We start from the raw sequence: 10595 nt of genomic DNA, 5'->3' as shown, positions 1-10595 counted from the left end.
CACCTGTAATCCTATCTACTCGGGATAGCTACTCAGGAGCCTGGGATCTGTGGATAACCATTGGAAGTCAATCAGGGCCAAAAAAAAAAAAATTCATGAAATTATTTTTCAAAATTTTTAATGAACTAGCAAAGACCCAGGAAAGAAAATGTAGCTCATATAGTACTTCACTAACCTAGAGAAGAAAGGCCTAGCAAGACCTTTAAGCCCTGATTTCAAACTCTGATCATGCCAACACACATGCATGCACATGCGTTCACGCACACACATTTTTTCCCTTCCCCTCCCCAAATTAGAGAAGCGTACATACAAGAGGCAGATGCACCAACTTCAAATACAGAGAAAACAAGGGTTATAGCGTGGGGGAGGAACATACAAAGAAACGAAAATTCACATCGCACATTATAAGTACGTTAGAAACAATAGCAAGAAACAAAAAACTACTTGTTTCCCTATCGTGGGGTTCAATTCCCTTAACATTATCATTTCTGTTCATATGTACATAGCTTTTGACCTTGTCTGCTTAACCCAGACATATATTCGTTATTGAAAATAAGGGAAACCATGGGACCTGTTTCTTTGGACTTGGCTTACTTCACTTAATAAATTTTTTTCCAAGTCTTTCCATTTCCTAACAAATGGGGCAATGTCATTCTTTCTGATGGAGGCATAGAATTCCCTTGTGTATATACATCACATTTTCTTGATCCATTCATGTAGTGGGGACAGCCGGTTGGTTCCATATCTTAGCTATGGTAAATAATGCTGCAATAAACATAGTTGTGCTGGTAGTTTTAGTATGGTCTTGTTTGTGATCATTTAGTAAATCCCCAAAAGTGGGACTGCTGGGTCAAAGGGGAGCTTTATGTGGAATCTTTTGAGGAACCTCCATAATGCCTTCCAAAGTGGTTGAACAAGTTTACACTCCCACCAAGAATGTTGTATGGTTCCCTTGTGGCCACATCCCCTCCAGCATCTGTTGTAAAAATATGGAACACACCACGAATTTGCATATCGTCCTTGAGCAAGTGCCATGCTACTCTTCTCTGTATTGTTCCAATGTTAGTGTATGTGTGGCTGAATTGAGCACAGAATATTTTTTATGTCAAAAGTGCAATTGTGGGGGCTGAGAAGGTGGCTCAGTGGTAGAGCGCTTGCCTTACATGCATGAGGCCCTGGGCTCGATTCCTCAGCACCACATGAGCAAAAAGAAAAAAGCTGCAAGTGGCGCTGTGGCTCAAGTGGTAGAACGCTAGCCTTGAGCTGAAGAGCTGAGGGACAGCGCCCAGGCCCAGAGTTCAGGCCCCACGAATGGACCCCCCCCCAAAAAAGTGCAGTTGGATTTTATTAAACTAGACAATTCAACAAAAAGTAAGTTCAAAAGAATTGTCATGAAATTTTAGAACCATATATTTCTTACATAAGCACAAATTTAAGAATAAAGTCAAGATTGACATGTCAAAAACAAAATAATTCCAGATATTTGTTGCTCAAGAAATGTGTAGGAGGGGGATTCAATTATTCTATACAAGGCACCTGTCATAATGAACACTGCACCAAGTGTTAAGGTTTGTTAAAAGTTTTAATGTTTTAAATATATTTAATTTTGGGAATTTGTTTACATATGCCAAAATTAGGACTATTTGGCAGGTATAAAACTTTTCCATAAAGTATTTAAGATTTATGGTAGCAGACATATACTACTAAGTATGTACATTTCAGAGTTTCGAGAAACTTCATCAATGAGAAATTGCAAAGTTTTTGTGTAAAGAAGCAGAATGAAGTGTTAACACTTTGTTAACTACACAGGCTGTTAAAACTTTAGGGCTTCCTCAGTTTATAAGTTAACGAGGAAAAATGATGATATAAGCCATAAACAAATAATGAGAAGAGCCATAAATAGTAATCTTAGTGGATAGCTTTAAAGACTATTCATATTCTATAAAACTCTTGATGAACATCACAACCTCAGTCAGTGTTAAATGTACAGGATTATGAGAAAATAGTAAAATCTAATATGTAGTACACTTCAAATAGTGAAAACAGTGATAATATTTTTGTTTTTTATTTTACTAATTATTAACATTTAATTATTGTTTTCTTTATTTGTAGCATTGTTTTACTTGTTGAAATATAGTACAACTTTTTTGGGGGGGTCCGGTCATGGGGCCTGGGCGCTGTCCCTCAGCTCTTCAGCTCAAGGCTAGCGCTCTACCATTTGAGCCACAGCACTACTTCCGGCTTTTTTCTTTTTCCTTATGTGGTGCTGAGGAATCTAACCCAGTTCCTTATGCATGCAAGGCAAGCGCTCTACCGCTGAGCCACCTTTCCAGCCCTAGTACAACTTTTTGTAAATCATCATTAGGAGGCACTTTGAGAAGGTTACTTGGATGGTCAAACCAATTTTTATAGGTGCATGTTAATTTACAAAGAGGAAAATTAAGATCAAAATATTTATTTAAAAAATTATCAAATAGAGTCTGAGTCAGAAGTTTTGATAAATGTCCACACCTAAAATTTTATCCCTAGGCTGAAGCAGCGGTATTACAGAGTTAAGGCCAAAACAGTGATAGACTGTGGGTTGTTCTTTATTTTGATTTTGTTGGTCATGAGGCATGTACTCTTGGGCCTGGGTGTTGTCCCTCAGCTCAAGGCTAGCGCTACCACTTGAACCACTGCACCACTTCCATCTTTTTTTGCTTATGTGGTGCTGAGGAATCAAACCCTGGGGCTGATGCATGCAAGACAAGCACTCTACCTCTGAGCCACCTTCCCAGAAACTGTGTTTTAAAAAATCATCTAAACAACGTTTGCTTTCTGCTTTGGGTAATACAGTGAGAGATATAAATATATTTTTATATTTTTGTGAATTGTACTTCTAAATTTATACTAACTTCAGCCACTTTATCCTTTTCAAAGTCATAAATATCTCTGAGAGTTTGCTTCAGTGAAGATTGTTTTTGCATTTATAATTTCTTCTGAGTTATTTTTATTTTTATCAAAATAACTTTATATTTCATGTTGATTTGTTATCATATAACAAATACCTTCAAATGTACACATAGAGTCTAAAGATAGCAGTATGAATATTCTCATACAGCTCTTGTTTGTCTGTTATGCACTTCTAGTATTGTGATATTTCTCTCTCTTTCACTCTCTCCCATGTCTAAGTACCATATCTGGTACTTAGAATTTCGGCTGGTCTACTACTATCCTTCAGGATCCACTAGTTTTGTGGGAACATGATAGCGACCATCAGTTACCCTTGCATTCTTTAAGAGTTATAAGAGTGACTTGATATTATTCTTTGCCATAATAAATGGCAAAACAGCAGATCTAGGAATTCCTTTTCACGTTTACTATTATAAATTTTATCTCATAGGAATCATTGGGATGGATAAGATACTGTTAACCTGTGACCTAAAAGTTCTTTTTCTTTTACAAACAACCTTTTTCTTTTATTATCAGTTAGTAACTACACATAATGAAAACAAAGCTAGCCTATGGAAAGTGGACCGAAGTTGCTCACAGGGATGAAAAAAAAAGGAATGTGGGAAGTGTGTACAAAGGATGTCCATCATAGAACACAGATCCTAGGAGCAATTTATCATGTATACTTTGTGAGAAAGACAATGTGCTGTGAACTATAGATTAAATCACTGAACAACTGATATATATATGCACATATATTTGTATATGTATATTTATTTATATATGCACACATATGTGTATATGCCCTTATATATGTACACATGTATGTTACTGTACACACAAATACACACGTACATGTACACATGTATACATGCACACATGGAGAAAGACACATAGATACAGCCAACACAAGTTTCACTAGGTGTTGAATATGCCTCAAATGGAATGCTTGGAACAAAGTATGTTCAAGATGTATTTGTCTCTAAGCGTTTTTTTTACCACTCTCTTATCTCTTAAAACTTGTACATTTAGAGAGATTCCACTTGCAAAATGCAGTAGAAGGGACAGCAAATCACTCAGAAAACTCAATAAGTAAAGTTCATATGGTGTTTCCTTGCTCCCCACAGAATGCTTGCTCTTGTAGAAACTCTCAACAATCAAAGTAGAAGGAGAATGCCCTGGTAAAGAATAAAGTTATAAGGCTTTAAATGGCATCCTTACTTGAGCTTTTTCCAAGGACTGGATTCTACACATACATTTAACCAACTCATGTGAAAAGTCTTATGTGAGAAATGCTGACTAAGGTCTTGCTGATTTCCTGGCCAAGAAAATAAGAAAAAAAGAAAATATTTTTAATGTTTTAAAGTTTGAGAATAATTTGTAACCTGTCAATAAATGTGTAGAACACAATTATACCAAGTAACAAAAAATGATGGTCTTTCATTTATGTGCTCTTGGCCTTGATGAGTGATTTTAGGTGTGTCTACACAAGTAGAATCAGCATAAATCAAGCTAGCACTTCTTCATTTAAGATATAAGGAAAGGATACAGGTTGACCCATTCTAACAATGAGATGTACAAGACAGTCTATCAAGGGGTGGGGGGTGAATGGGGAAGTTGGGGAGGAGTGAAGGAATGGTATGGTAGAGGAAAAACAAATGAGGGGGTAACAATGCTCAATAAGAAATATACTCATTACCTTACTTAGGTAACTGTAACTCCTCTGTACAGTATATTTACAATAAAAAATATATATTAAAAAGATACAAGGAAAACTTCTGTACTTATAGGAAGTTGTATTTATCACTCAATATCAGTAAGGTATTGGTTTTAGGACCAAAGGTATATGAAAACTTTGGATACTCAAATTCTCTACATAAACACAGTATATTATTTACTTTAGAATCTGCCCACAAGCTAGTGCAGAGTAATTGCTATGAAAATTTTTACTACATTCTAGGTTTGAAATGAAACATAAAAATATATGCAATATCAACAGATACAAATTTTTTCAGATAAATGTTGTTTGCAGTTTGTGGATGGAATTAGGAGAGCAATTTTGAAAAGCACACATTTCATCACCAAGACCGGTCTGCAAATTTTAACAAGGAGCTAATACAGCATCATTGAATAGTATGGAACTCCAAGGAGAAATACTTGAATTGAGACATTATCAGAAAAGGTAACCACAGGGGCTGGGAAGGTGGCTCAGTGCTACAGTGCTTGCCTTGCAATGCATGAGGCCCTGGGTTCGATTCCTCAGCACCACATAAGCAAAAAAAAAAGCCGGAAGTGCCTCTGTGGCTCAAGTGGTAAAGCTCTAGCCATGAGCTGAAGAGCTGAGGGACAGCGCCCAGGCCCAGAGTTCAGGCCCCACAACCGGACTCAAAAAAAAAAAAGAAAAAGAAAGAAGAAAGAAAGAGAGAAAGAGAGAAAGAGAGAAAGAGAGAAAGAAAGAAAGAAAGAAAGAAAGAAAGAAAGAAAGAAAGAAAGAAAGAAAGAAAGAAAGAAAGAAAGAAAGAAAGAAAGAAAGAAAGAAAGAAAGAAAGAAAGAAAGAAAATGTTACCACACAAGGACTTTTTAGAAATGCAGCTGCTAGATTTTCATGGAGAGCTTTCATAACACTTTGTGAAGCACAAATCAGAACCTCACTGAAGTGTAGATGGATTTCCCTCTCCTTCCTGTCATGGTTAGTCATTATCAATCAACATATAGCTAATCTTGAATAATCCTCTAATAACAAAATGTTGATGGAGTGTTTATATGCAGAAAACCTGGGAAGGCTAACTTTTTCCAATTAGGACATTCTGTATTCTATGACCCAGCAGAGAGTAAACTAAGTAAGCATCCATTTACAGCCTTCTGAATAATTCTGATTCTGCCCACATCAGTTATCTATCCATACCTGTGCCCGAGCGAGAGGATTTTAAAAGAATTTAGTGATTTACAATTTAAACTTAAATATGGAATGAAATTAGTTCCAATGCATTACATTAAGATATTTAGAAACAACTGGGAAACCTAAAGGTCTATTGTTGGGTCTTCGTCCGTCTTTGGATGGACGGGGTCCAAGGAGAGGTAAATGCGAAGTGAAGTGCGGCTGCTTGCCTGTTCCCCAGCCTCCCTTAGCCCAGTAGCCCAGGATACAATCAGACTCAGCTGGGAGTCAAACCAAGCAGGAACTCGTTTATTAACAGGGAGCATCCCCTTTTTAAAGCAAAAGACTGCGTGGGAGGAGAGGAAATGGGACCAACCAATCACTGAAAGGCCACACCTTATCATGCACCTAAGCTTCCATGAGATGTTTACACACTGAACCTAAACAAATCCAGCTCTGCCCACTCAACTTCCTCTCAGGGCCATCTTTGCTATCCCCCACAGTCTATAAGATTTATTTTTATTTAAAGTGAAGGAATATTGGAATTTGGTTTTCTACAGTTTAAGAAATTTGCAGCAGACTTGATACTTATTTAGTTTTGTATATTGAAAGGAACAAAAGCCTCAACAATATGTCAATACTATCCTTTTATTTATCTATAAAGGTTTATGCTTCTGGTCTCTTAATATTAAAACTTCAAAAAAATTATCTTTAGCAAGTTGTGCAAAGGGGTTTCAGTTCATCATGTCAGTGTTAAATAGAGTGTATGTGCATTTCAATGTTCAGTGCATCTGGATCATTGTCAAACTTTCCATTTTTCTTCCTTCCCTTACCCCAACCCCACCTATCCCTTCAAGTTTCCTACTTATATTCTCACATATAACACATTGAGTGTTATAACTGTATTAGTCCACCATTTCTCTCTCCATCCTTCTGCCCTATTTCCTGTAAGCCTAGATCCCCTTTTAAGACTTGTTTCAACTTCATGGTATTTTGTTAAATATCTCTACCTTTGGCATTTGGCTATGGGCTTGCCACATCCTCTCTTCCATGTTTGACCACATAAATGAGTATATTTCTCCACATTTCTAATCTCTGAATGGCTGACATAGGTCTATTTTACTATTCACCTTCTGTCCTAAATTTAGAATTGCACCTTCAGGGCCATCCTAGAGACCTTTATTCTTCTCTACACACTGAAGATGGAAAGGAAATAATTTCCATGCTCTCAGCATTATGCTATCCAATATGAATTTCCATCACTTATCACTTCAGCAGTCGATGTTTAGGGACAATCTTCAATTTCTGATGATAGGAGCACAAGTCAGTTTTAATTATGCAGATTCCACTATGTAGTGAGCCCTGTAGTCTTCTAAATTTTCAATAAATTTCGAGTAACTTTTTATTAATAATTTAAAAAGTTTTATTTCAGTATTTGAAATTCTGCCCCAATTATTTAAAAAGTTTCACAATAAGCTAGACTGAACTTTCCCCCCATTTTCCCCACTAGTTCAAGTTAAGTCTCCTTTGGCTTTATTGTTTGAGAGGCCAAGGGATGAGGGTAAACAGAGAGATGATCATTACTCAGATATCTCCTTCCTCTTCTGGTTCTGCTATTCTTGTTGAGAGGAAGACTGTAGCAGGGAACAAGAGTGATGCTTGACTTCACCATACAAGGGACCATTCCTGGCATGTCAATTATTGTTTCTCAGAATAACTTAAACTTCTTACTTTTGCCTTCTCTGTAACAGTAACCTAACTATGGCTTCCTTGGTGCGGGAGGAAGCACACTAACAGGTTACTACCTGTAAACTGGTATTTTATATCTCAGCTTACTACCAAAAATATAAAGCTTTGGCTACATAAATGTAAAGGTACTGATTGTCCAACAATACCTTAGTGAGCAGTAGACAATTCTACCCAGCTACCCTCTCCTCTCATATCCTCTCTTTCACTCCCCTCCACTCATTTACCCATCCCTTCTTTCTTTGTCTCTCTCCTCTTCTCTATCTTCTCTCTTTTTCTTTTCCAGTAGCAAGTGATTTGGTTTATCAGACAACACATACACAATTGAACAAATATTTATTTCTCCTCTTTTTGTGATTATTTATTCTTAAGAAGTGAGTTCTAGCACAGCACCAGTGGCTTACACCTAGATATTCAGTAGGTTCAAATTTCACAATTGCAATTCCAAGCTATTTTAAGTAGATAAACCTAAGAGATTCTTTTCTGCACTTCTGGTAAAACGAAGACGTGAAGTTATAGCTCAGGTGGTATAGAGCAAACATTGAGAATTAAAGCCCAGATAGAGCTCAAGGCCAGGAGTTCAAACCCCATTGCCAGCACAATATTTAAAAAAAAACAAAACTGAGTCCTTTGTCTTAGAAGGAATATTTCTCCAAATATTCATACCCAGGGCAATTCTCAAGGTCCAATACTCTTTGTAAGGCTCTTTCACATCTTAAACCGATTCCTCTGCTTGATTCACATTATGAAAAATATGAGTCACAATTCATATTAAAAAGTATGTGCATTGCTGAACAGTTCTTCCCATTTTTAATGTAAAGGAAGCATGACAGGAATTCACCTCACTTGGGAGTTAGGTTTGATTCACTGACAGACTTTTGCAAGTAAATGAAGGTCTGTTTACATGTAAAGAAGTCTATACAGATGGTTTTCTAGGAGAGAGAACAAGGTAGCTGTTGTTCAAGTTTGAATCAGAGTAAGTTTATTCCTATGATATGGTAAAGAGAAGCTCATCTCATAGAACACTATGCAGACAGTAATTTCAAAAGGATTAAAAACCCATGTCTATGTTGTGAACAGCCAAGTTTTCACAAACATAAAACAGTTTCCTGAGCCATAAAAATATAAGTTAGAGCAAAGGGAACTATGTTAAATATAGTTAATGACTAAGTGACATGTGTAATCACAACTAAACTATAAATTTTTCATCATGTCCCTAACAAGAATCGCTAAGATAGGCCTGCCTAAATCTGTCATAGAGGACTGGGTTCATGCAATTATCAGTTTTGTTTAGGGTCCAATATCTTCTACAGTTGCTTGGGTTGCAAACCGCTCACACCACATGCAGTGTCTGGAAAAACGTGCTGTCTTGCTAGGCACCTATGGGATTTTTGTGCCACTGTGAATATTTATCGTTTTTTAATTATACCTGACAGTGTGAAGTCGTTTCATGATAAGAATAATAGTTTCTGTACCCTTTGTTCCACTAACAAATCTCAGATATAAATATAGCCGGGAGCCTGTAGCTCATGCCTATAATCCTAGCTACTCAGGAGGCTGACATCTGAGGGTCACAGTTCAATGCCAGCCCAGGCAGGAAATTCCAAAGATTCTTATCTCCAATAAACCACCAGAAAACTGTAAATGGCACTATGTCTCAAGTGGTAGAGCTCTTGCCTTGAGCAGAAGAGCACAGGGACAGCACTCCAGCCCAGAATTCAAGCCCCAAGACTGACCAAAAAAAAAAATATGCATATATATATGTATAAATGATGAGATGAATTACATTTAAATATAAGTCAATATTTATGGTATACATTTAAAATATAACTATATATGATATATTTATAATATATACATATATTTATGTATAAGATCATATTGGCTTAGGGGTGTTTGTGTGTTCGTATGTGTGTTTGTGTGTGTGTGTATGTGTGTATAAGTGTCCGGGATACCTACCCTCATCTCTGTGGTGCCTCATCCTCCCAGCAGGGAGTGCATCCAGGATCTTGACCCCAAGGAAGGTGGATGGGGGAAGGTACCTAAGGTCACATCCAGGGTGATGATCCAAATTCTGTCCTGCAACCTAAGCCTGGACAGATAAAAGAGAGGAGAGGTTTAGGGGAACATCAAGAGAAGCCCCTTACCTTTGGCTACAAGTACAGCAGAAAACTGTATCCATCTTTCTTAGTAGTCAGATAAAAGGTGCACACTGTTCATTTATTTTATGATTGTGTTAGTCTTAGGACTTGGATTCAGGGTCTGGGTGTTATCCCTGAGCTTCTTTTGTTCAAGGCTGAGGCTCTACCACTTGAGCCACAGCACATCTGGCTTGTGTGTGGATTTGGAGAGGGAGGTGATTTATGGGAGATAAGAATCTCCTGAACTTTCCTGCCCAGCCTGGCTCTGAGTCATGACCATCAGACCTCAGCCTCCCAAAGAGCCAGGATGATGGATGGGAGCCATGCGCCTCTGACCGCCACCATCCATTTATAATGCCTTAGGCCCAGGGCCAGTCCACCCACACTACATCTCCTTGTTGGGAGTAGGAAGCAGACATGAGTGGGTTTGATACTTCAACAGCCTACTTATCTTTGAGCATTGTTCTGGGTCACTCTGATGTGGCTTCCTCCTTATCCACAGCAATGACTTGGCTCTGTCACAAGAACAAATGTCCTCCGGGAGGTGTCACGTCTTGGGTCTTTCCTCTGCACCCCACCCCCCTAACCAAAACTACACTCCCCAGCAAAAGGTATTAGACATGGAGTGTTTTCATTGTCTTATAGCCAGGCCCTGACCAGATAGGTGGGGGTATGGGTCAGAGTCCCGGGATTGTGCTGGGCAGAGGGACAAGGCAACATCTCCTCATTCACTTTCCTTCAATGGTGTAGCAGAGGGATGTGAGGAAGGACTCAAGGGATGGACAAGGAATAACCATCACAGTCTAGCCGGGGCACAGAGGGGCTTACCTCATGAAGCTGGCTCAACAGCCTGAGCAAAACAGCTCCTGACCCTCAGCCCACCTCCAGAATGAGAGGG

The 10595-nt window shown here is 38.2% G+C and overlaps 1 non-coding gene across 1 annotated transcript; it reads right to left on the bottom strand.

Moving 5' to 3' along the window:
- Positions 1-983: 983 nt before the first annotated feature.
- Positions 984-1090, bottom strand: LOC122121693. Its single transcript, XR_006150016.1, has one exon. It is a non-coding gene; the product is annotated as a U6 spliceosomal RNA (small nuclear RNA).
- Positions 1091-10595: the final 9505 nt, after the last annotated feature.

The sequence above is a fragment of the Dipodomys spectabilis genome, unplaced genomic scaffold (assembly GCF_019054845.1).
Source record: "Dipodomys spectabilis isolate Male_0828 unplaced genomic scaffold, ASM1905484v1 ptg000193l, whole genome shotgun sequence".
Taxonomy (NCBI): Eukaryota; Metazoa; Chordata; class Mammalia; order Rodentia; family Heteromyidae; genus Dipodomys; species Dipodomys spectabilis.
Note: the sequence above shows the minus strand (reverse complement) of the source record. Positions and strands in the feature narration are given on the sequence as shown.